The following is a 26,832-nucleotide window of genomic DNA, read 5'->3' on the forward strand; positions in this document are numbered from 1 at the left end:
AAACAGAAAGAGAAAATGATGATACTTAAAAACATACCTGACAAGGCCATTATTATCACTGAAAGTAGATTTTAAAATGTAAAGCACGTTGACATTTTGAGAGACTATACACTTTGGTATTATAATTACTTTTAGCAATAATTGACAATAACCCCCTGACTTGAGATAAGTGGGAAAGGATCCCAGTTTTAATCATGACTTCACTCACATTTATCTGAAACATTCAACTTTCCCTAAATCCAAGGCGTAGGGAAGCTGAGCAGGGTGGTGGGAAGTGAAAAGAGAGGGGAGAGAGCACTAGGAAGAACAGGACCTCAACAAGGATGATCCAGAGACCTGCAAGGACTAAAGCCTCACCAGCCTCCTCGGAGCCTGAGCCACCGCCTGCCATTCATTAAACCTCAAACAGGCATGAGCTTATCCTCCCTGTCATCCAGCGAGGGCTCACTGCGGGCTCCTAGAGGAAAACACATGAAGGACAGCTGCTGGACCAACAGGGCCAGGCTGTCAAGCCCAGGAGGACCCATATAAAGTTAGACTCTGGCTGCCTTGCAGCGGGGCAGCCCGGGAGAAAAACAGTCATGCTAGGCAGCTCATTTCCATCAGGACAAGAACTTCTGAGTTGACACTGAGCTACTTTATTTATGAATCCCATTTAGCCTCTGGCCACCGTCAATCTTACCCTATGCAGATGTTTACTACTCGGACTACATCATTTTTGCCTGATGCTGCCTACACCAGGCTGCACTGATATCAGCACTGCCTGCCTGAGATGCTTCTGCTCAAGTCCCTGACTACTGGGGGAACCCTATCTCCCTAGTGTACCTGGGGCAGTCCCAGTTTGCGTCTATTGTCCCTGTACGATACCCATAGCAATCCTATCACTCTCAAAAGAGTCCTGATTTGGACTATAAATTAAATGATCATCCTGCTATACACTGACTGTAAGGCATCTGCTTTTGTATTCACTCAGTAGGGAAATGCATCCATAGCCATGCAGATAAATCAATCACTGCTTTAGGCTATCCAGGAAACTACCAATGATTAAAAAACCAGTACTTTGACTCCTAATGCCACAGCATTTGTCAATAGCTGATATACTCTATGTTCCTTGCTTATTTATTATCCATCTTCCCTAACTGGAATATGATTTCCATAAGAGCAGGAATTTTTTTCTGTTTTGTACACTAGTACTTAGAAAGTGATCAATAAGTATTTTTTCTAAATAAATTAATGAAAGAAATCCAAAAGCTACAGTAGAATTTGAACCTTACCATGGTCCCAGAACTATAACGAGGCCTTTACCTATACTGTACTTTTCAGTCCTAATAACTCTGTATGTACATATTACTTTTCAAGATGAATAAACCAAGGATGATAATTTAGTCAAGGACACATGGGCCCAGGATGCTGATTCTCCTTCAGAGCCAGAATGCTTAGGCAGCCTGGTGAGGCTACCCAGAACCATGCAGCCTATTTTCTCACTCTTAAATATTTTGTGGAAACAGAGATAGGCCTGCCCTTCTGCTTTATTTTGTTTTAGCAGATTTGAGGAAGATCAGGTTTAGGTAGAATTAAATAATTTCAGTTTCTGAAGATATATATTTTGTTTAAAAAAAAAAATACCAATAAACTGAAAACTTGTCATGCTTCCAAGCCTGGAAAGTAGTTAATGAAAAAAGCATATGCCTCATTTCAGTATTTCTCTAAGATAGTTAAAATCGCTAACACTAAATCAGACAGTGTTGACTGCACTCTTACCATCGTGCTAGTAGACAGTAGAGGGAACTGTTAGTACAGTCAGCAGCAAGGTGTAAACAGGCTATGGCAAAGGGGAGAAAGCAACCAACTACAGCGTACATCACACTTGGATCTCTTCTCATTTAAATGTTATGTCATTTTATCATGAACTTCTCTTAGCCTGACAACTACATCTAGTTAATTCTAAGTGATGTCTCTAAAATATTGGTTTTGTGTGCTAACATATTTAGAATTTCTTTTTTATTGAGCTTTTTTCCCTAGAATCTCATTGTCATTCAGTTGAAGTTTAAGCTACCTGTCCAAGTCCCCAAGCATTTCCCTACTCCTTTTCTCACCAGTCATTGCCTCCTCCGACCTCTTCACCTCCTTCTCACAATCTCAACCATCTGGAACAATTTTCTTACTTTCCCTGACAAGTGTCATATCTTACTTAAGACTTTCCTTAAAACTCTTTTCTTCTGAGGAGATAACTTGCAGCTTACTTTGATAGAAGTGTGGGCATTCCGGTCATGACATCTACCACCCTACTGAAAGCTGGGGTTGATGGCACTAGTCTACTGTCTAGTCAATTAATCCTTTCTTTCTCAACACCTTATGTGTTTTCCCCTCCAAAAAGTACCTGATAAGTCAAAGAGAATTGTCTTTCCAGAGAGAGGAAATTATTTTACTTATGAGTTTAGGTAGTACTATAGTCTACGACAAGAAGCACCAAACTTCTCCTTGGATAGTTGGGGAAACAACTATTTTACCTTCAAATATCAGCAGTATGTGGAGTGAGCTGCATGCATTACTTATAGGTGTGTCTCCTACATGGCTCTTAAAATATCAGGGAAAATATCCCATTGAAATTCTTGTGTGTACCACCTGAGTCTCTAAAGTTACATTGCATAGATCATTTAAAACAGAGAACAAAGGCCTATTGTAATTTTAGTAAGAAATCTAATATGCTTAGTGGGACAATAATAAAAATAAATATGTTTAATAAGCTCTGGCACCAAAAGATGTAAGATAGAAGGGTTCTATGGTCACATAATAGTGAAAAACAATACACACATATTCTCTATCTTGGAAAAAACTGTGCATTAATGAACAGAATAAGGCTTTGAGAAGTCCTTTCCAAAACAAACTCTATTACTATCTTAATAAATGTTTCATAAATTTATTCAAAGAACTTTTTCTTTTAATTAACATAGCATGCAATGTTATCTAACAGAAATAACATTCAACAGAACAAGATTTAGAAAATACTAACTCAAAAAATAAAAGCTTGAAGAGGCCTATAATATAAATCAAGTCCAGCCCATTGACCTTATTGATAAGTAAACTTAGACATTGAGATGATGTCTAGCAAATTCATGAAACATCACATTTTAGTTTCTTTATCAGCTTCCTTTAGTTAACATTACCCCATGCCAGTTGATTTTCCCCTAATTTCTGTTCGGGGAACTTCTCATTGCTCAGCACCTGTCAATTTATGTAATAGTCAAATATCTCAAAATTACCTTGCTAACATAGTTTAAAATTTACACTCCTTAGCATGGCCGTCTGTGGTTTGAGTGAACCGAACAGGTAATTTCAGTATCGTCTAAATGTGCTGTCACAAGTGTAGAGCTACTTCCCAAAGACATTCAGTGTTTTCTACTTTTGGGTTTTCTGCTCATCTCCACTTCAAACCCTGCTAATCTTTTTGAGGCCCTCTCAATGGTACTTTCTCCATGAGGATTTCTAGGACTTTCTCAGTTAAAATTCTATATTCACTCATTACCAAAGCATAACATACATATGCTCCAGCTTATTAGATTTCATTGTATACTTAAGGGCTTGTCTGATATTCTACTTACGGGCAGGGTCTGCACTTGGTTCATCCTGGAATCCTGTTGCCCAAAGCAGGTTCATAGTAAATATTTGTAGAGTTAATCATATCATCTACAGTCACACAGACATGTAGTGACATAGTAAGGGCTGGACCCTACCACCTTTCAGGATTGCTGGTGTTGCTAATAAAACCTAGGAAAAGCAATGGGAGTATATCCGTTGTTATGATACTGTACTTTTAGATTTTCATAGGAAACCAAACATCATCAATACTACCATGGCTATGGACTCATCTGTTTCATTTTGATGACACTTCATGATGAGAAATAAAGATGTGTGAAATTACTATATAACTTACAAGATGCTATTTGGGGATGAATCTTATAAAAGCTACAGAACTGTGGAAATCATTGTTTCTATAAATAATCAATATCCCAACGATGAAGAGAGCACAGTGAAAGGCTTGGAGACAGGTATGACTTTAATCCCTCCTTGGGGACATTTTAGTTCTATGACCACCCTTAACTCTAAGTGTCTGTTTCTTCATTTGTAAAATGGCAAACATTTATTGAGCACTACCCATGTGGTAAGTTTTGTGTACTTAACCCATACTTAGTATGTGTTATCTCATATACTTTTTATAACAAGTATATGAAGAAGATGATATTCCCAAGTTATATGTAAGGAAACCAAGGCTCAGGAATTATTCAAATAACATGACTAAAGATAAATAGCTAGCTACTATATATCAAAGGCAGGATTCAAACCCAACTTTTCAGAGGTAAAGTAAATTCTGTTTCTATATTCTCTACCCTAGAAGTAATGTTGAGAATTAAATAAATGCATTTGAAATCCCCTGATATAATGCATCTCACTCTAGGTTTTCTCAACAAATGTTCCTTCCCTTCCTACTTTTTTCTGCTCATGGATTGATGGGAATTACACCAAAATAATAATGAGAAGACCTGCGTTTGAGAATGGTCCTTATTACCAAGTGAGGATAACAAGACCGTGACTATGAAAGAGCTTAAAAAAAACCCAAGTCTTCATAAATACAAATTTCCGTTGCACATTAGATAAACAATCCCTGGACTATTTGCTTGCTTGTTTGGCATTCTAAGATTGTTTTTCCAGAGATAAATGCCATTTTATGTTGAGGCCACAGCTCTGCATATGTCTTAACTAAACTGATCTCTAAGAAAAAATATACTAAAATTAGAAAACATTATCTTGACTTTTTCCTTTGCAACAGGTAAGTTCCTAACATCTAAATTGATTTTAACCAAGTGGCCTCTGACTATACTCCAGGGAATTGCACTGGTATCTAAGTGGTTACTGATATCACTGAGTTGAATACCACAAGAAATTAGCCAATTTTTCACCCTTTGTTACTGATATTCAAAAACTGTCTGTAATTTGAACTTGAGCTAATTGGTCCTTGAGTCCAGATTTGGATGTTCATAGAATGCACAGAAATTCAAACCTCGTTGTTCTATTTTCTGGCTCGTTTTGTCTGAGGGGTAGCATCACACTCACACACACACACACACAGCAATACAGTGCCAAAAATATGCAGATGTAATGTGAAAAACTCAGCCAATCATCTAAATGTTTAAAAAATATCCAGATGTTGGATTTAATGTAAACAAACCATCTGGCAGATAACTTTAGTTTTTTACTTTACACCCAGCTGTTGGGTGCTGTGGAAGGACAGCATAGGTCTGTCCTTAAAGATGAGCAACAAAGTCAACACTGACTCATGGATACAGAGAACAGACTGACAGCTGTCAGGGGGGAGCGGAGTGGGTGAGAAGGATGAATGGATTAAGCAAAGAAAAAAGAAAGACTTGTGGAGACAGACAACAGTCTGGTGATTACCAGAGGAACCCATGGATGGGGGAAGGTAGAAAAGGGTAAAGGAGGGATAAATGATGATGGATGGAGACTCAACTTGGGGTGGTAAATACACAATATAATATATAGATGATGTATTGTAGAAATGTATACCTGAAACCTATATAATTTTATTAGCCGATGTCACCTCACTAAATTCATTAAAAAATAAAAATCCCTAAAACAAAGTATGCAAAGAAAATGTGTCAGATGTATATTGCTAGATCTCTAGAAAACACTTCTAATTGAATAGGCATCATTAAATTTTTGAGGGAGGAAAATAGAAATTTCATAGAGCAGTGCTCTTTGTTTAGAACTACCCACTTTAAAATACTTTTCATGCCCAGCTGGCGTGGCTCAGTGGTTGTGCCTTGACCTATGAACCAGGAGGTCACAGTTTCATTCCTGGTCAGGGCACATGCCCTGATTGTGGGCTTGATCCCCAATGTGGGGCATGCAGGTGGTAGCCAATCAATAATTCTCTCTCATCATTGATGTTTCTTTGCCTCTCCCTTCCTCTCTGAAATTAATACAAATATATATTTTTTATAAAAACAAAACACTTTTCGTGGACAACTCTTTTTCAGACACTTATTGTCTTAAAATAATACTGAAATTTGGGGTAATTGACTCCTACTAGCAAAACTTCCAGATTCATATTTACAGGCAAATACTTTATAGAAGAAAAGTACAAATAAAAAAGAAGAAGAAAACAAATAATAATTGGCAGAGGGAAAGAATGCATCATCATCCAGCACTAAATTATAAACCAACAGATGTTCTACTGAGAACACTTGGTCCTTCTACCAGCATCAGTTTATTCACATGTGATGAGGCATCAAGTCAAGGTCCAGAAGCAGAGGCAGTCCATCAGTCACAAGAATTAAAATTTGCTTTGAGTCTACTCTGCAAAAGGTAGAATACCTCTAGCTGTAATAATTTTAAAATACATAACTAAAAGAAATGAATGACTCTTTTTATTTCCAGGTGGTGTATCATTCACATATCATAGCATCACATTTTCAATACTATTTTCCTTTAAAAATAGAACTATATAGTAAGGAAAAAACTGGCCAATGTGATAAGTGCTACTTCCCTCCTTAATTACCATGGGGCAGATTTTTCTTTCATATTTAGAAGTCATAAGTGGCAAAAAAAATGCCCTGTAACAAAGCACTAAAAGGGACAGTGAAAATGAATAGATACAGCAAATTTGATTTTGTTAACAACAAAGTATCCACAAAATCATAGTACACATCCCAACCTCAAAAAAATCATTAAAGGACACCATGAGATAAAGCAGGGGAAAATGATGAACAAAAAAATCAGATGCTCTGGAAGAAGCAAAGAAAAAAAAGATGGGCATGAAAATTTATAGACAGTTTGAGGGTAGGTTTTCAAAGTGGCATGTGACAGAGCCAAGCACAAATCCTCTTACTTATTAACGGGATTTGTCCCTGTACCTGTCACACATTGCTTTGAAAATATCTGCCTCTGTGAAAGGTGTACTGCTTCTCTCCGTCAGTTTTACTCTTGAGAGACTAATGTATAATCTCTTTAGGTTTCATCTTTTGTATTTCTGTGCATATGACAAATTGTTTTGAACACTCGTCATCCATACACATAAGGAGGCAGGCACCAAGGGCTTATCATCGCATATTTAGAAATCCCTGAGATCCTACTTTCCTTATTGGAAATAATTGTTCTATTAAAATAATCTCTAGATTTATCATTGAAAATTTTCCAACTAATGCATTTGTGCCTGCATACCATAGGCTATTGTTCTCAACCTTATCAGACTCAGTGTCTCCTTTTTATAACAAATATTTTGTAACCCATTTATTATACTGAAATAAAATGTGTAGATGTTGTAACCACTCTAAGCATATAATTTTTAAAAATCAATACAGTGCCCCAATTATAAAATAAAGGGGAAATATAAAGTTCTTCATAATAAAATAGAATGTATCGTGCAGTGCAAATACCTGAGCACTGCTACATAATGAAAACCTAAAGAAGGTGAACGCTGATTCTCCTGCCAAGAATCCTGTAAACTTGTGAATGCGTAAGCTACCAGTGCAAACTGAAAGAAGATTGTTGCGCTAATGCATCAAACACCACAAAGAGAGCTGCCGTTAGTGACTATCACTTAATAAAGTTCAGAACAATAAGTGTCTCTTAATTTACATGATTACTTTTTACAAAATTCAGTGTATATTAGTGTGGAAAGCCTTTTATAATTACGTGAAATAGAATTCACATAGAAATAGATTCTTATTGCAGATAATAATAAATGACCTTTTTCATCTACATGAATATCTAACAGGATACTCAAAGTCCAGCAAGCATGAGGCAGTTTTTCAATGTATGTAGCCTCCTGCAAGTTGCAAATGTCTAGCTTTTTGACTCCACCTATGTTAGTGGTGGTTCCAGCCTCATCTCATTCACTTTTTGTACAAACCTCAGAAACCTTCACAAAGTCAGAATGAGTGCTAGAGAATTACAGCAAAGGGGCTAAAACAAATAATGGTATCTGCATCTTTTTGCTTTTATTTTATTTTGGTTTTGCTAAGGTAAGGCAAAGCTTGATTTTTAAAAATCCATCATGTGTTTACACATTCTGTGGCAGGAGAGGTCAAGAGTCTTCTGATCACAACCTTTTGTTCAAAGTGAGTGGACTCAGCACATAGATTGGGGACATTTGAATGAAACTTACTAAAAGGAGTGTCACACAGGATAAGGTAAGACTGCTTAATTTTAAAATAGAAAGAATAGATGTTTGCCTTTAGGAAATAGATTTCACATGCATAAAGAATGAATCCAGACGCAAAATGTCATTTATTAATCAGAGGGAAAAATAAGATGCAGAAGGAATTTGGAGAAAAAGAAATACTGGCACAAGCAGTTGTTTCAATAAAAAACAAAACAAAACAACAAAAAAACACCTTTGCCACATGACATGATATGGTGCTAGATTTATTATTCCATTTATCCATTTATCCTTAAAACAAGCGAACCATAGACATTTACCTTAGAAATCTAAAGTTGCTTTTTTCTGTACAGTACAGTTCTACAGAACCATGGATTGATGGTTTCATAAGGTATCAGTCACACTTCCATAGCATCTGCTGATATAAATATAAAAGCTTCATTTTAAAGGATAAATAAAGCCACACTATTATCTAAACAGGGTAAAATTTAACATCCTTGTGGTTTGTGGAAATTTTTGATGTGCCTGCTGGCTTTTCAATAAAAATCAATTATGCCTTAAATGCGAGCGGTAGTCAACATACTACAGACTATAAATTCAATTTCATACTCAGAAATATGGATTAGCTGAACTTGATGCCCTTCCATTGATTTCAGAAAGCAAAAGCTGATAAGGTAAATAATAGTAAGAGGCTTTCTGACACTCCACATCAAGTTCCGGATTTCCATATTATTTCTGTAAGAACTTTGCAGTCACCACAATATCCTCCTTGTGAAATATGTATGATGGATAGATATTATATGGATTGCTGATTCATCTCTCCATACAGAATAGATATTTTGCTTTCATAAGTCAGGGAGAAACTGCAGAGGAAAAAGAATATGCTTATTTCCCTCGGCTCAGTGCAAGGTATATGTCAACTGATTTTGGATAAATCTAGTGGGTAATTAGAGAACATACCAATTAAGTGCTGAGATTCCACCTATAAATAAAAATTGAATGAACCAGGAACAAATGTATATTCTTCAATTCTTCAATGTCTTATGCACACACACACACACACACACACACACACACACACACACGTTGAGAGAGAGAATGTGATAGAAAGAGAGGAAAGCATTCTAAAAACTAAAAAACATCCAGTCCTTCTGTTCACTCAAAAGAATGCCTTAAATTGGCAAGAATCTCATGGACTGGAGGCAAGAAGAAATGATTTGATACTAAGAAATCTAGGGAATAATGATCATAAGGAAAGAATTTAGAATAGTTCTCAGCATAATAGGAAATCCAATCACATCTGCAACAATTTCCTTCTTTCCTCCTTTAATATGCAGAACATTTAGGTTTATAGAAATGCTCAGGTCCACTTTGAGACTTCTGTGGCTCAGCCATTTCCTTTGGTGGTAAACCTGTTGTACTCAGCTTAAATCCCAAAGAGTTCTGAGAGAGGTTCAGTCCACATGGCCTGGTCTCACCTTTCATCAAGGTGAGTTCCTGCTTTCCCCACACAAACAAGGACCGGTCTGTCACACAGTCAGCATGCTAACAGAGAAGCCATGGCTCCTATTAGTTCAAAGGGACACGTTCCTTAAGAGAAGAGTTTCCTGCAGCTTCCCCCGAAGCCAGCATTTTCAAGAGTTCATATAATCACTTTGGTGAACATCCAGGGCCTAACTGCTCCTCCAAGGCAATTACTTATACTTGAATTTCTCAAGTTAGAGGTTAATTTATTTTAAAATAAACTTATATGTCATTTATTTTACTGAAGTACAAGTAGTTTTATTAAAAGATGTTAAATATAAAAATAACCTATATAAAATGCTATGAATATTAAATGGAACACACCCTAAAGAAAAGCATTTCCAACAGTAAGCAATTATTCATCTATTCATCTATATGGTATCTGTTACTCATCATTATCAATTTCTTGAGAAAGCATAGAGAAAAATGCCAACATGGTTATTGTGGGCTCCTTTCATGAATAACAAATTGTTTGTATAAGAAAAACATAAAATCATGAAAGAACTGGTACAGTCTCATTTCTGACTTTTTCAGTTATTTATTGTCTGTGAAAAAAAAGTCAGCAAGCATTTCTTTTTTGCAACTCCTAGAAATCTATGTGTGTGTGTGTGTGTGTGTGTGTTTATTTATAAATATAAATTTTTTTCATAACAGGGAATATGGGGGCAAACATTTTTCAGCAATGTCTTTTCACATGCTATTTAAATTTAGGTAAATAATACTAGAAATTTCATTTTCCTTATACCAATATATACTCATAAACCTGTAGTACATAAGTTTTTGAAAAAATATTTACTATGTGATTTATAAAATTTTAAGTTTCAGGGTATGAAATAACACTATCTTTAAAACCTATATAAAACAAAAATGCCACAACCAACAATTTTCATCATATGTTGTAACGTGACTGTAGCATATGAGGAAAAAGGCATCACATTGTTTATGAAAAAACAATTCTTGTAGATACACTTGGAAAACTGCAAACATTCATAAACAGTTACTCTTTGGGGATAGAGAAAAACTGCCATTAAACAGGTGTTAGAATTTAAATGACATCTCATTAGTGACTCCTTTTTGCAGCTCTGAGACAAATAAAACCTTCATTTAAAAGCATTAGTGCTATTCCTAAGGGTTTCTGGTATCATAATGTTCTGTTTTATGAAGATATTTAGCTTCTTCTAGCATTCTTGCTTATTTATACAAAATAAACCAATTGCATTTCCAAGTTTAGCTGAGTGTGAAGTCAGGGGGTGAATAAGGCCTTTGCCATGCTGTAAATACCCTTGTCCCTCCCTCACTTCAGAGAATCTGGGAGGTTGGAACACAGCCTGAAAAACAAAGGTATTTTTGAGAATCATTTCCAAATAGAGAGTCCTTGTATCTTTTGCCTTCTGTTAAAAAACAGTCATATAAAACACAGATTTTCTTGATGTGAAAGTCATGAACTTTTTTTCCAAATCCATTTTCCATGTAAAATGTGAGTCTATCTTAATAATTCAATAATTACACCAGAGTGGGTAGCTATTGAAAATTTATCTGCTAATTGGGAAGGTTTTTCACACTGTCATTTTATACTAGTGTTACAATGACAATCTCAATTTCTCAAATATGAACCCAAAGACTAGCACATAGAAAGCCCCAATAATCAAACCAGGATTATAGGAATTCATTCATTTCATTGCCTTGAAAAGCTACCCAATCCCTTATTTAGTTCAGCTGACTGGGATCCATGGAATTCCACAGTTCTATATGGTATTAGGGAAAGACTCTGCTAAGACAAACAGCAAGGAGACATATACTTCCAGTAGTTGCTTCCCTACAAAAATACTAATTATTATTGAGTATTGGGTATAGGAAATGCAGTGATATGTTTTGGAAAAGTAAAGACAATTAGATCAGATCTGGCCCAGAAGGATCTTAAAATTGAATAGGGGCAAAGACAGTGGGAAAAGAAGGGATAAGATAATCTGCAAGCATGTATAATATGATTAAGACCATTGAACAGTTAGAAAATGCAAGGGGTGAAGTTCATGGAAGAAAAGATGACATTGGGCTGGGAGAATCAGAAGAGGAGATAGCATTTGAAATGGATTTTACTGGGTGAGGATGATTTCATGGAAAGTGGGTGGGTTATGGAAATATAGGCTCTGTTCAAGGACTTCGCAGGAGATCTAGAAGTCTCTGGGTGCCAGGCTCATGAGCATACCCTGAATTTGTTAGGGACATGGAGTCTGAAACCTTTGGGAAAGACAAAGACATGTGTAGGAAAATTATTTCAAAGGAAGAAGAAAATAAAGGTGACAGGACTCCTAGGAAGGCTAATTCTGGCATGGAGGCAAGAAGTCTGAAGCTTGATAAAGGAGATTAATAGTGTGAGAGACAATGAGGAAGAAGTCACTGACATTGCAAAGCTAGATTCTAGTGAATGTGGCAAATGATTGAAGAACAAGGAGTTAATAAGGACTCTGTAGACCCTTGACTGGGAGGCTTAAGGTAGAAGGAGGTGGTAGTTTGGGGAAGATGTGAGGAGAGGTTTTGGATATACTGAGTATGAGACATTAGCAGAGAATTTGAGTAGATTGTGCAATGTGACAATGCTGATAAGTTTCCCAAATGAAAAGGTAAATTTTCAATAACTTTCTATGCCAGGATCTTAGACTGCAAAAAAATTATGTCACAGCTTACACAGAGGAGCTGAGATTTAGAGATTTATGATTTAGAGAAAATCTGAGCTTCATATGACTATTATTAATCCAATTCTTAATGATAAAAGTGAAGCTGGAGACAGAATTCCCTGGGCTAGATTTGCAAGCAAATATCTGCATAGAAATGAAACCACAAGAATCAATAGTATCCAGAGGGAAAAGGTATAAAAGTGGGCAAAAGTATAAAGTTGAAAAAAAGGGAAAAGGTAGAATCATGGAGACATAGACAGGAGCCAAGTCAGAAAACCTGAATTCAATTTTACAATGGATTAGGATGTATTTAGTTACTGTTTATACATTTGGTGAATAAAAATAACAATAAGAAATAATGATATTACTTATGTAACACTGCTTATTGAAATAATTGCTAAATATATTCCAGTTGATTTGACAAGGTTATAACACTGTGATCATTTCAAATTATCATCCAATTCTCATTTAATCATGCAGCTTAAGCAAACTACAGAGCCTAAAAAAAAAGTGGAAGAACAGAAACCAAAGGCAGTTCAAACACAGTAAGTGACATTTATTCTGAAAGAACAAGTTACAGGCCGCATGAAAAAAAAAAAAATGTTCCTGCTGAAATCAGCTTATATTACAAAATACATGACCCTGTGACCTAAACATTGGAACACTAGTCTAGGATAACTCTAGAACAGCAGAATATAAATATGTGTATGTGTGACATTTAAAACATATTCCGCTTTGAATATAATGAATAGGTATGCTTTCTTGTTCACTGGCTGTATTCTTGCCTCATCCAGGAAATGAATTAAAAATTGATGGGTTGCCCTGCCCAGTGTGGCTCAGTTGGTTGGGCATCATCCCATGCACCGAGAGGCTGCTGTTCAACTTTCAGTCAGGGCACATTCCAGGGCTCAATCCCCAAAAGGGTGTGCAGGAGGCAACCACTCTGATCTTTGTTTTACTCTCACATCAATATTTCTCTCTCTCCCTCGCCTTTCCTCTCTCTCTAAAAAATCAATTTAAAATATTTTTAAAAATTATGGGAAGGATGAAATCAAAGAGATAAAAAGGGTACATAATAAAATGTCCCGGAAATCTATAAACACCAATTTGGTCTTTTTATTATGGCTAAAGCTTAAAAATACTTCATGTTATTAGCTCTCCTGGGCCTCCTCTCTGCATTTTTCTCACGTCCATACTCAGGTGACCTCTACCTTAACATAACCATCGTTCTCTCAGCTCCAATTCACACAGGTAACTGCCTTTCTCTGTTGTTTATATCTTTCTGTAAATCCAAGTCAACATGTAACTAACTCTTAATCCTCATTCACTTCTCTAGAACAGATCAAATGAAATTTTAATAATTATTATCATGTCCACTGGCATCTTCCGATTTACCATGCATTTTATATATATTACTAGAGGCCCGGTGCACAACAATTTGTGCACTCGGGGGGGTAGAGGGGGTCCCTCAGCCCAGCCTGCGCCCTCTCACAGTCTGGGACCCCTCGGGAGATAACGACCTGCTGGCTTAGGCCTGCTCCCGGGTGGCAGAGGGCAGGCCCAATCCCTAGGTGCAGCCCCTGGTCGGGCTCAGAGCAGGGCCGATTGGGGAGTTGGGGCGCCGCCCCGTCATGCACAGAGCAGGGCAGATTGGGAGGTTGTGATGCCACCCTCAGTCACGCACAGGGTAGGGCCAATTGGGGCGTTGGGGCACCGTCCCGTCACACTCAAGGCAGGGTCGATGGGGAGGTTGCGGTGCCACCCCCCGTCACGCACAGAGCAGGGCCCATCAGGGGGTTGGGGCACCGCCCTCTATCACACACAGAGCAGGGCCGATCAGGGGGTTGGGGCGCCGCCACTCTCACACTCAGGGCAGGGCCAATGGGGAGGTTATGGCTCTACCCCATCACACACAGAGTAGGGCCCGTGGGGGGGGGGGTTGGGGAGCTCCCCCCTATCAGGCACAGAGCAGGGCTGCTCAGGGGGTTGGGGCCCCACCCCCTGTCACACACAGAGCCGCAGGGCGATCAGGGGGTTTGGGCACTGCCCCCTGTCACGCTGATCCCGGTGCAGGGAGGCATATTACCCTTTTACTATATAGGGTAGAGGCCTGGTGCATGGGTGGGGCCGGTTGGTTTTCCCTGAAGGGTGTCCTGGATCAGGGTGGGGGTCCCCACTGGGGTGCCTGGCCAGTCTGGGTGAGGGTCTGAGGGCTGTTTTCAGGCTGGGAGTGACGGAAGTTCCCAACCGCTCCTTTTTTTCTTTTTTTGTTTTATTCTGGGCCAGCTTTAGCTTGAGGCTTGGCTCCAGCTCTTAGGCCTCCACGGCTGAAAGTAGGTTTCTGGCCTTTGCTTACAATGTTGGGAATCTGCTGGCTTAAGTCTGGCGGTATTTGTTACAATGTTTCTTAAACTGCCCGCTCAGAGGCCTGCAGCCGCAGGCGGGGAACGTTGGTTTCCTCCAAGGGTCCTCCGTCACTGAAGCAAGCAAGCCTCATGTTAGTTTCAAGCTGCCTGGCTGCCGGCCACCATCTTGGCTGACAGTTAATTTGCATATCTCGCTGATTAGCCAATGAAAAGGTTAGCGGTCGTACGCCAATTACCATGTTTCTCTTTTATTAGTGTAGATCTCACTAGATTTGTAAACTGAATGAAAAAATAATAATTTTCTTTGTGGCCATTCTTATTATTTCTTAGGTTTTGTGTATAACAAATGGTTGGATAAAAGTTTTTACCCATTTCATAGAAGAATTTGAGGCATTATGGAACAAATGGAGATGTTTGAGCAATGGAAATAACAGGAACCCCTAAAATCTCTTACACCACACACCACTCTAGCCACCACATCTGAACCAAACTGCCCTTGGGGTAGAGGACATAGAGTGGGGAGATCTAGAGCTTTTTAGTGCTTGCCAGGGAAGACCTTCCCTATTTGGGTAACAGAAAAGGTGGCTCCAACAATACAGTATTAAGCATCTCATTCCTGGTTATCCTAACCTCCTCCTTCCTCAACATTTTCCTCCATAAAGGAAATATCTTATTTCTTCAATTTTTCATACTTAGGTGCTTTCTTTTTTTCTCCCCTTTAATATTTTTACTTAGCTGGTTCAGTCATTTTAAACAGTAAATGAGTATAACTCTACTGATTTGCTTGGTTTGTGCACACAAAACTCTGCACTGGGACCTCCAAATCCTCAACCCAGCCTCTAGGCATTGGAACCACCCCTACCTAATGGTATAGATTTAGGGAGCCTCCTCTCCTTGGGTATGACAGGTACCATCAAGCGCTCACTCTGTCAGTCAGCTCTAACCTTGTATTTTCTGGGCCCAAACCTCCGAGTGAGGCCCCCTATATGGGATCTGGGTCTGTTGGTCCTAGCTCTTACATTGGGGCAGCTTTGACTCTAGGACAGTGAGTCGTAACTTGTAATCCTGCAGCCATGAAAACTCACTTCCAAGCTGTGGCCTGGACATGTGTGGCCCAAGTCCCTGATGCCCTCCTCCCTACTCATGGCCCATTCTTCTCTCAGATTTACAAATGAGATGAGAAAGTAGATGCCAAGAGGTTGTAGAACTGGTTGAAGGCAATGCAGTTAAAAAGTAAATGGCAAGGCCAAGATTCAAATCAAAATTAAATTAACTGAAGAGTCCGTAATCTTTCCCCATACCTCCAAAACACACAAACACACGCACATACAAACAACAGTTCCCAAAAAGGCTGCTTTTCATAACATGCTGCAAGAGTCAGCATGATAGTCCTCAAATAAAAATAAAATAAGCATTAAATACAAGTCAATAACTGTATTAATGTTGCTGAATAAACACAGATAAATTTAGGGTCCCACCTAGGTATCTAATTCCTTATTTCTCCTTTAGACAGCTTTTTTCATAAGCCCCAAATGCTATTTTAAAGCTATATAAAAAGCTTTTTTAATTCACATTTCAAAAGAAAGATTCACAAACAGAGATAATACCTGCCATTTTACAGACCTTGACTTTCAGCCCTTATATTTACTTACATGTAGTCAAGTGTATTTTTAAATATATGTTCACATTTACATTATTCCCATTAGAGGTTTCTTTTATGGTCATACATGAGTCTCAGTTTCACCAAGAGAAAATCAGATATTTAATTTGTATCCTGTTTCTCTTAGCCACAAGAAGAAAAAAAGACAAACTTGACCCAAAATAATTATTAGCACATTAAAAATTCTATACCCTCTGAGGTGTAACGTGTTTGCTTCTTTAAAAAAATATTGCCCTGAATGTTTGGTGGCTTGGAATCCCACCTGAAATAAAATACTGGTGGAAAGAGTGTTTTCTTTGTTAAATATGATTCAAAACAATGCTGTTCAGACCAGGTCAAACTTTTAAATAAATGTGTTAAAGGAAACAGGACCTTGTGTCTTTTAAAAGCAAAATTTAGTTTATTATTTTATTGATTTTCAATAGATATATTAATATAATTGTCCAATGATATGTTTGTAAATCAAACCAAAACTACAGAAGGAGAGCAAGAAAAGCAAGAAATTAATAAATGAAAAATATTTTAAGACAGAGTTAGTCTACTCTCTCATTATTATATGGTCTAAGATCCCTATCAAAATATATTTAATCATTCAAGTATACAATTTTAAATTTCTGCTAATAAGAATGGCTAAAATTCTGTTTAGTTTTAAACTTCCTATAACACTGTCAACTCTTTCTCTAATCATTCAGAATTCTTTGGAAATATTAGAAGAAAAACTCTCCCAGAGCAACAACCACCACCAGCTTTCTAAAAAGCTAAAATGCTGCATCACTTTTATTTAAACTCCTTAGGAATGTTAGCATTCTATACCTGCGTCATATTCTCTGGGCTACTAAAGTTCTTACATATGGGTCTGATATGAACATTGCTTGGGATTATATACCAATTAGTGAAGATCCATTCCAAGCAGCCTATTTGCTTTCCCCCCTTCCTTTCTTCCTTTTTTTTAAGGGGGTAAAAACTGTTTTATATCGACAACCATCTGTGAGCCTGTCTTTCAGGCCATCAAACTCTACCATCCATTACGGAGCCTTCCTCACCTCCGCTGCATGACAGCACAATAAAGATGACATACTAATTCAATGACTTGTAATTTCAGCTAAACAAAGACAAGTGCTGCAGCTTCTTCTTTTGTGTTAGCAGTGCCGTATCGGCAAAGCCAGCTATGCAAACATAGCACTGGGAGGGTTTTATGACAGCAGTTGAATGGGGAGACTAGCTTGGTGTTGCTTTTTATGGTTTTTGGCTCCATAATTTCTGGCTCTGTGCTGCTGGCCATGGCTATTGTGTCTGGATTCTGTGTCAGCAGCAGCTAATTGTTCCAATAATGTTTATCATAGGGATCCACCAGGGAGCTGTATATGTGGAGATAAGCTACAGGGCAATGATATACACTATCTTTCTGATCTCTATACACACTGTTTTTGCCTCATGCCAAAAAGCTTTTTAGGTCCCTAGTCTTAACACACACACACACACACACACACACACACACACACACACACACACACACACACCAGCTTAATCATCGTGCCAACAATAGTGTCTAAGGGGATGTAATCAGGTTCCTCTGATAATCTTAGCAACACATGAAAGTCATGCGCAAAAGCAGTAATTGAAGCAGTTGGTTCATTCTACCACCTGCTGTTGAAGTCACAGGTTAATCTAAATGAGGTCCCCTTCCGATGATGCAGTATGTGAGGCACTTTTTATATCATAAATGTGCATTACAGAAGCTTTACAAAATAATAAAGTAACAGTTCATTTAATGAACTGTGTGGAGTATCCCAGGCTTGTCCAGCTTCTCCCACGGCTGGCGGATAGCATATCCAAGTGTAAATTCTGTCCTCATGTCTATACCCCAGTGCACACTTCAGTTTGCATATGGTTCCAGACAATGGGAGTTCCTGAGACAGATGCCCAAATGTAACTAAACGTCAGGCAATCACGGGAATCAGCTGCGGGAAAGGGAAACATTTTTCTTTGTCTGCTTTTGATGCTGTTTCCCCCAAGATTACTAAATAGAATGTTGACAGTGTAAAAATAGTTTTAGAATCAACAATTAAGCATCTTGCCATCGTCTACATTAGCCCATGTGTAAGGGATACATTTTTCTAATTAAACTTTTAACACCTGATTTCCATTTAAAATTTTCCTCAACTACTTTCCATGAGGTCTTTATCTGACAAAGAATACTAAGACTACACAGTATGCTGCTCTTCTAACAGGCAATTTCTTTAACAAAAGTAATTTTAAAAAATTATGGGGACTGTCAAAATAAGGCTTTAATAAAAAAATTTAAATATAGGAGAAATGACACCTTCAGATTAAAATGTGTTCCTGCTTTTAAGTTACTTCATGGAATGAGAGCCAGCTCCGCATCAGATGCTAAACTAGGTAACATTATCTTATTTAAGTCTCAAAGCCAGTCACTGAAATTGGTGTTATGTCTGGAAAAGCTGAGGAAACTAGGGAGGCTGCATAATAATTCAGGTTTCTGGGTAAATTATGAGCTTTGACTGGAAACCAAGTCAGCCTGAGTTCAAAACACAGTGTGCACTTTTCCCACCAGGATAAACTGATACAATGTACTTAGTGTAAAAGTGTTTATGTGGAGAAAGAAGCCTCATTCTGAATTAGGCATTTATGTTGGGGTCATAAAAGGGAATCAATTTGTGGACATAAATTGGCATATCCCTGAATTTAGTAGTGGCTGGGTTTGGGGGAGGGGTAGAGCAGAATTACAGGACCAGGAGCAATATCTGATCAAATAAACAATATATTAATTTAACCTAATTCTGTAGCATAATAATAAGTGGTTAACAGAGTGACTACAATATTGAAGGTAGGCAATAAATGTTTGCCAAATTATAATGGATGAACAGATTAATCAAATAATATTAATAAATGCAACCACAGAAGCTACTGCACTTAGGAGTGCTTACTATGTGCCAGACAGCATTCTCACTTTACATATATTTTGTCTTACATCCTTACAACAATCTGCTAAAATTGGAATTGTTATCCCCATTTTACAGGTGAGGATATAAGCCTCGGACACATTAGATCACTTGCTCATGGCTACCTTAGCAGGAGAGTGCAAGAGTCCAAGATTTGACTCCATAATCTGATGCCTCAAAGCTCTTATCAGAAAAATTAATAATTGAATTTAAAAATAATATGAACATTACAATTATCTTTGGTCGTCAAAGATTCTTACATTGCCTTCAAAGATAGCAGCCCTCAGTCCATGAAAGTAATCAGAAGAATTTTAATAATATAGAGGTAATTTTGTTTAGACATTTAGTGTAAACTTTCTCAGTAGCCAAGATCTTTGAAAACAAATCCAAAAGTTATTTTGTGGATATCAGCAAACTGATTTTAAAGTTTATTAGTATATGCAGAGACACATGTGGTTCTAAAGAAAGCTGGAGAATATTCTTTGAATATTCTAGAGATCTTTGAAAACAAATTTTATTTACATCTGTCTCAATTATTTTAAGTGGAGGCTAGAAAAATAGAATGTGTTACCTTTAAATACTTATCTAGGACAATGTTCCTGTACTAATTGGATGCCAATTTTTCTAGAAATTCTTTCTGTGATAGACTTAAAGTATATGAACCTGAAAAGCTCTAGGAATGTCCACAGCTCTCAATATCATGTTGAAATATGTTTTATGCAACTGCTCATCACAAAAGGTGCACTCATGAGCCTCAGTATTAATTTTCTGTTATTTAAGGCTTGAAGAGGACTCATAATGGCATTCTGTTTGGAGAGAGAGAAAAAAACACCACCACCCAAAGTAAGCCGCTTTTAGAGAGGATTTTATTTCTGTTTTCCTTTTCAGTGAGAAATTCATTTCAGGTACCTGATACTATTTAACTGTAATTAAATAATCATTTAAAGTCTACCTACTTATTAATACTGTTGCTGGAATTGATTAAATTAGAACATTCACACAAAAAAATTATAACTTATTCCTATGGGTCCTGTAATAACACTCTATGGTTTTCCACCACACTTTGATTGGTCTACTCACCTATAATTTATTACTGAAAAATATTATTGATAATTTATAAAGTTATATTTTACAATTTTCAACTCTTCATTTTCTGCTTAGAATTAAACACATTAGCCTTTTACTTATTCTTTATTTCTTTTTATCCTTACCCAAGAATATGTTTTATTGATTTTAGAGAGAGGAAGGGGGGAGGAGAGAGGGAGACAGAGAGAGAGAGATCAGTTGCCTCTGAAATGCCCCCAACCTGGCGATCAAAGAGGCAACCTAGATATGTGCCCTCACTGGGAATCTAATCTGCAACCTTTTGGTGCACAGGATGAAGCCCCAACGAACTGAGGCATCTAGTCAGGGCAACACATTAGCTTTTTAAAGTACAACTCAAGTCAGGGCTTCTGGTTTCTGATCCAAAGAGACTTGGGTGCTGTCACTTCATCCTAACAAGTCAAAAGCTAAACAAACTTTAAAATCAACTTTCTTTGATCTATGAAAAAAGTGAGGTTATAGGGCAAATTCATGGTCAGAAAAACTAAATATTGTCAAAAATCTCAGTTCTGCTGAACTTATTCTAGATTCAACATAATCCTAATCAAATATCCAAAAGTTATTTTGTGGATATCAGCAAACTGATTTTAAAGTTTACTAGTATATGCAGAGATGCAAGAACTAGAATAGCCAGCTCTATATTGAAGGAAAAGAACAAAGTTGAAGGACTGACACTTCTTGACTTCAAGACTTAGTATAAATATACTTTAATCAAATAGTGTTATAATGATGAAAGAATAGACTCATAGATCAATGAAGCCTAGAGATAGATTCACATAAATACAGCCAACTGAACTTTGACAAAAGTGCAAAGATAATACAATAGAGCAAAAATAGTCTTTTCAACAAAAAGTATTGGAACAACTTGACATCCACGTGCAAAAAAATGAATCTAGACACACACCTTACACTCTTCACAAAAATTAAGACAAAATTGATCATAGACCTAAATGTAAAATGCAAAACTATAAAACCCCTGAAACATAGCATACAGAAAATGTAGGTATGGTGATGACCTTTTACATGCAACACCGAAGATAAGATCAATGAAGGAAAAAATTAATAAGGTTGACTCCATTAAAATTAAAAACTTCTACTCTACAAAAGGCACTGTCAAGAAAATGAAAAGACAAGCCACAGATTATGAGAAAATATTTGCAAAGGACACATCTGCTATAGGTCTGTTATTCAAAATACAAAAGGAATTCTTAAAGTCAACAACAATAAGAAAACAATTTGATTTAAAACTGGGCCAAAGACCTGAACAGACACCTCACCAAAAAAGATATGCAGATGGCAAGTAAGTTTATGAAACTATGTTCAACATCATGCATTTTTAGGGAAATGAAAATTAAAACAACAATAAGATGCTTTTATATACCTATTAGAATGGTCAAATGCCAAAACACTGGCTACACCAAATCCTGACAAGGACGTAGAGCAACAGGAAATCTCATAAATTGCTGGTAGAAATGCAAAATGATTCAACCACCTTGGAACACAGTTTGGCAGTCTCTTACAAAACTAAACATATTTTATCATATGATCCAGCAATTAGACTGAAGTGTAATTTACTCAAGGAATTGAATACTTCTGTCAACAGAAACACCTGCACACTGATGTTTGTAGCAGATTTATTCATAATTGCAGAAACTTGATAGCAATCAAGATGACCTTCATTAGGTGAATGGATAAAAAAAACTGTGGTACATCCAGATAACGGAATATCATTCAGTGCTTAAAAAATAAATTATCAAGCCATGAAGATACATGATAGAAACCTAAATGCATATTAAGTGCATGAAGCCACGCCATATTTTTGAACTCCAACTATATGACATTTTAGAAAGGACAAAACTTTGAAGAAAATACAAAGATTAGTGGTTTCCAGGGTTTATGTAAGAGGCAGGAATAAATAGGCAGTACACAAGGATTTGGGGGGCAATTAAAATATTCTATATCATACCGCATGGTGGATACATATAATTTGCATTTGTCAAAACCCATGAAATATACAAAATTAAGAGGGAACCCTAATGTAATCTATGGATTTGGGTGATAATGTTGTGTCAATGTAGGTCCATAAATTCTAACAAATATACCTCTGGTGAGGGATATTGATAGTGGGGGAGGTTGAGTGTGTGTGCATGTATATGCGTGTGGGTGTGTGTTGTGTATGTGTAACAAGCATATCAATCTCATGTTAAATGAGGCATGTGGCCCACCGGCCACTAGTTTGACATGCTTGGACAGGGAGTATAATTGGGACTATACTTTCCACTCAATTTTTCTGTGAACCTAAAACTGATCTAAAATAAAATGTATTAAATATGAAAAAAATAAAAGTCAAAAGTTTTGAAAAAATTAAGGGGAGAAATCTATCCTTCACTTGCTGTCAAGCAGCTTAGTTAAAATCTAAATCTAGCCTTATCATTTCCCTGCTGAAAATCCTTATCTGAACAAGTATGGTGCGTTCATGAGATGATTTTAAGAAATACATGGGTAACTCTAAATGTTTAACTGTAATATATATATTGTAGAGCATATTAGAAAAGTAAAACTAGCAGAACAAAAACAAAAAAAAGTTGCATGACCATTTACTGATTCTGACAACTGGATTACTTATCTCTATATCATGGTAACCTGTACATTTTTCAATAGTCCATTAACACTCAATTCCTTATAAAGCATCCTTATTTTCCATCAGTATACACTATAAAATTAGGGGTATTTGTTATATTGGGGGAGAATTTTAACCACTTGACTATTAAGCCAATTAACATTTAAAAATGTTCTAGCTCACAGCCTAAGTTCCTAACAACAACATAAAATGTTTATAGTATTCAAAATATTTGAAAATGATTTAAAGTAATCATAAAATAAGCATAGCTGCAATTAAAATATATTAGAGTCATAGAAAATAGAGCTCTTTTATACCTGGTGAAATCAAATTAAAAGTAAAACTTTTTCACCAGTCTTTTTATAACTCAGTGCTTGAAGAAATCATCTATAAAGTATATGTGTGTGACTATATATATATATATCTATCTATCTGTATATATATGTATATATACATATATGTATATGCATATATATGTATGTGTATGTGTGTGTGTGTGTGTGTAATTCCAGAGAGGAAGTGGAGGGAGAGAAGGATAGAAACATCAATAACATCAATGATGAGCAAGAATCATCAATTGGCTGCCTCCTGCACACCCCTGACTGGGTATCAAGCCTGCAACTCAGGCATGCGCCCTGACCTGGAATTGAACCGTGACCTTCTGGTCTATAGGTTAATGCTCAACCACTGAGCCATGCAGGCTGGGAAAAGGTAAATCTTTATATTCACCCTTTTTCCTGTTTTGAAGTTTCATCATCTCTTGATTTTACTAGCCTTTTTCTAATTGGTTTAACTATAATATTATCGATTGCTATGTAGCCGTAACATGGCTTTTTCTTTGGCATGGAAACATGCAAGCTGCTAAAACAAAGGTCTAGCATGCCCAGTCTTTGAAGTGAAGGCCCTGCCCATTCTCAGGAAAGATCAGGAAGAGGAATGTTTCTCTTCTTTCCTTACATGATGGTATTGTTATGTAATAGAGGATCCTATCTACCAGGACTAGAAAATCACTGCCAACCAAGCCTGGCAAAGTACTGACTGGCCCTGGAAAATAAATTGTTATGGAGTTTCATGAACCAGGAAAAGGGTACCAGGGGCTCCACGTGGAGCTCAAGCTGGGGCTGGAACAGTGACATAATCTAGGATCCCACAAGGCCAAGGAGTTGGGTCTTACAAAATGAGTAATCTGTTAAGTCCTCAAGTTCACAACTATTCCATATAATAAAAGGCTAATATGCAAATTGACCAAACAGTGGAAAGACCGGTTTCTATGACACACACTGCTGCAGCCAACCGGCGATCAACCCCAATGGTCCCCCCCAACTGCCCTTGGCCCCTCACCGCCCCTCCCCCCTGCCAGCCCATCCCATTGGCCTTCCCCGTGCCCACTCAGAGCCTAGGCATTAAGTGTCTGCCTCCCCCCACCTTGGTCTCAGGGGCCGAGGCTGCTCCAGTGGGCGAGCTGTGCCCACATCTACAGCGCCCAGGACCAGACAGCTTGCAAGATCAACCTGGCTAAGTTCACCCATGGCAAGTGCTCCACCCTCATCATGGCTGACCTGGCAGACCAGGGCCTGGACATCCTGCTGTTGGACAACATCATCAACTTCAACTCCCAGCCAAGGGCAAGCTCTTCCTGCACCCTGTGGGTCATGTGGCCTGGGCTGCCAAAGTGGCACAGCCTACTCCTTGGTGGCCCCAGATGAGGTGCCCCACTGGTTAGACCGGCACCTGTTCCTAGGGCCGTGGTCAGCAAACCGCCGCTCACGAGTCACATGCAGATCTTTGGCCCCTTGAGTGTGGCTCTTCCACAAAACACCACGTGCGGGTGCGCACGTACAGTGCAATTGAAACTTTACAGCCCATGCGCAGAAGTCAGTATTTTGTGGAAGAGCCGGTATTCTGTGGAAGAGCCACACTCAAGGGGCCAAAGAGCCGCCTGTGGGTCGCGAGCCACGGTTTGCTGAGCCGCAGTTTTCCGACCACTGTCCTAGGCCATGCCCTCACCTTTGCCGGCCCCATGAGGACTTTGTGTGGTCGGCATGGACTGCACGCTGTGCCAGGTGCCATAGAGCATGATGGACATTCTGGAGGCGTCGCTGGAGCTGCAGGGCCTGGGCCGCATGGCCGACAATGCCCAGCGGCAGTGCGTGGGTTCCCCGCCTGCACCCTTGCCAGAGTCCATCAAGCGGGCCAAGGAGCTGGACCTCGGGGGGCTGGGCCTGCACCCCCTCTTAGCTTGTGCTTCGAGGAGGAGTTGCTGCAGCAGCTGAGGCTGGTGGACAGCATCAAGCAGGACTGCTCCCAGGCGACCATCTTTGAGATCAATGCCTCCAGCCGGGACCTGAGCAGCCAGGTGATGCGGGCCAAGCAGCAGAAGGATTGCAAGGCCATCGCCAGCTTCCAGCAGGGCTGGCAGGAGGGCCTGGCTGGCCCAGCCCCGAGCTGCCCAGCGCGGCAGGCGGAGCAGCCTGGGAAAGAGGAGGAGGATGAAGAGGCGGCGGGAGAGAGCGTGAAGGACGTCTTCACAGAGGTCGTGGAGCCAAGAGGAGGGAGGAGGAGGCCCGGCCGCCGGACCAGGATGTCTATGTCCCCTATGGGCCCTAGGACTTGGACAGTGAACGGGCCTGAGCGTTGGTGGGGATGGGGCGCCTTTGAGCAGCAGGTGGCTGGCGCTGTCCTGACCTGACGGGGGAAGAGGCCCAGAGCCTGACCAGGGGCCGGCAGCAGCCCAAGCGGGACCAGAAGAAGAAGCGGTTTGTGGGACAGTCAGGACAGGAGGACAAGAAGATCAAGACAGAAAGTGGTCGCTACATCAGCAGCTCCTACAAGCGGGACCTCTACCAGAAGTGGAAGCAGAAACAGAAAACTGCCATACGCTCAACACTGAGCCCCAGCGGCCGCCAGCAGTTGGCCCTGTCAGTGGTGCTATTTTGGCTGATCTGATCGGGGTATGTGCAGGAGGCAACCAATTGATGTGTCTTTCTCACATCCATGTTTCTCTCTCTGTCCGTTGCCTTCCCTTCTACTCTAAAAATCAATGAAAAATTTCCTCAGGTGAGGATTAACAACAACAACAACAACAAAAATATGCATACATTCACACATATACATAAATACATGAATATTGGGGGGCTAGGGGGAGGGGCCCCACAGTTGCATGAATTTCATGCACCCGGCCTCTAGTATTATATAATCTCCACTTAATAAATAATGCCTCAATTTTACTTTTTCTCCAACTTATTACTGGGAGCCTGCGCCTCTATTCTTTCACATACTTACCAGGCTGTGCCAGCAAAAACCAAATCAGTGCCCCCCCTGATCCTTGGCACGTAGCCACATGTCTGCTACACAACAAACATAAACAAAACATGCACAGAGGCATAAACCTATTTCAACTTACAATCTTCGTTGATTTTACATACATCTCATTTCTCCCTCGTTAATGTGATAAGATTGCTTTCTATATCCTCTTACACCTATAGTGTTGTTCACTACACTCATATATATACATACATACTATACATTATATATATATTAGTTTATGAGACATAGGAATCTTTTGAGAAAAATCACAATTGTGATCCAGAAATTTCATTAGTGTTTTAACAGTGATGCTTATAGAAGCTATGAAGTATATACTTGTTCTTGATTTTCCATTACACTAAGTGTATGTAGTATATATCTTTTCTTTGTCACCTCCCAAAATCTTTTGAAAATTATCTCTAAATTCATAGTTCT

The 26,832-nt window shown here is 38.6% G+C and overlaps 1 pseudogene; it reads left to right on the plus strand.

Moving 5' to 3' along the window:
- The first annotated feature begins 11,927 nt into the window (after window positions 1-11,927).
- On the plus strand, window positions 11,928-26,037 carry LOC132236682 (ATP-dependent RNA helicase DDX54-like; annotated as a pseudogene).
- The last annotated feature ends 795 nt before the right edge of the window (window positions 26,038-26,832 follow it).

This window comes from Myotis daubentonii, chromosome 6 (genome assembly GCF_963259705.1).
Source record: "Myotis daubentonii chromosome 6, mMyoDau2.1, whole genome shotgun sequence".
Classification (NCBI taxonomy): Eukaryota; Metazoa; Chordata; class Mammalia; order Chiroptera; family Vespertilionidae; genus Myotis; species Myotis daubentonii.